The 223-nt window shown below is 47.5% G+C and overlaps 1 protein-coding gene across 5 annotated transcripts in view; it reads left to right on the top strand.

The window, feature by feature from the left end:
- Nucleotides 1–223, top strand: part of usp24 (ubiquitin specific peptidase 24) — a 45,589-nt gene that overhangs the window by 9,647 nt on the left and 35,719 nt on the right. The window lies entirely within an intron of this gene.

Genomic DNA, 223 nt, shown 5'->3' with positions numbered 1-223 from the left:
TGTGGGCAGCGTGTGTATGTGACTTTAGTCCAACGGGGGTTTGTTATGGGAAGTGAAGCTCTCCGTGTGTAGAAAAGTTCCGTAGGCAGCAGCTGCCGCTGGCACAGTGATGTGTCAGTAGCTACAGTAGTCAGTGTTTTATGTTATTTATTTACTCTGCAAATACGAACTGAATCACCTGATTAATGCAACATAATCACGTCTCCCGGCCATTTCCCCCCGC

The sequence above is a fragment of the Etheostoma spectabile genome, chromosome 9, assembly GCF_008692095.1.
Source record: "Etheostoma spectabile isolate EspeVRDwgs_2016 chromosome 9, UIUC_Espe_1.0, whole genome shotgun sequence".
In the NCBI taxonomy this organism is placed as follows: domain Eukaryota; kingdom Metazoa; phylum Chordata; class Actinopteri; order Perciformes; family Percidae; genus Etheostoma; species Etheostoma spectabile.
The sequence above is the reverse complement of the archived record's forward strand: the minus strand, read 5'-3'. Positions and strand labels throughout refer to the sequence as shown.